This window comes from Thrips palmi, unplaced genomic scaffold, assembly GCF_012932325.1.
Source record: "Thrips palmi isolate BJ-2018 unplaced genomic scaffold, TpBJ-2018v1 HiC_scaffold_6, whole genome shotgun sequence".
NCBI classification, from domain to species: domain Eukaryota; kingdom Metazoa; phylum Arthropoda; class Insecta; order Thysanoptera; family Thripidae; genus Thrips; species Thrips palmi.
In genome coordinates, this window is record NW_023144633.1 from 4,236,877 (window position 1) to 4,237,573 (window position 697).

Here is a 697-nt window from a genome sequence, read left to right on the forward strand (position 1 = left end):
AAGAAGAAGAAAAGAAAAAGGGGAAAAAAGGGAAACTAATTTTGGGGAACAAAAACATTCTCTCCTGATGATCCGATGCTGCGACTAGCTGGGACTTCTAACTTCATAGGACACACACACACATACACACACACACACGTACAGGCACACAGAGAAACATAAATAAAAGAAATAAAAGTATTCCACTGCAATGTGGCGTGGCAGAGCAGTCCCGGCGGTCGGCGACTCCCACTGACTCGGACATCGGGAGAGTGAGACGGACAGGTTGCGCGACAGAGTGCGACAGACAGAGCGAGACGGGGCTGTATTTCGGCTGACCTGGCCGTGGCGAGCCACGCGAAGCCACGCCACTTTTACGGTCCAGCGGCGATCTGGCAGTGTTGTTTTTCGTCCCCGAAATGCGAACGAAGGACGCTGGAAGGGTCTGCCGTGCGCTGCCGTGCCGTGCCGTGCCGTGCCGTGCCCTGACCGCTGTGTTGATAGGACCTTTATTTACCCGGCTTCCCCCTCCCCCTCTCTATGACTACACTCCAAGGACACGCAAACCGAATTCGCAGCCAGACGGCCAGCGGGCCCGCGGTTTCGAACACTGCCTTCGCCTTCGAGCTGGTCAAGTTCTCTATCCTGACCGGAGGGACAAGGACAACGCCGGTCTGGGCGCGTGTGTGTGTGTGTGTGTGAGAGAGAGAGAGAGAGA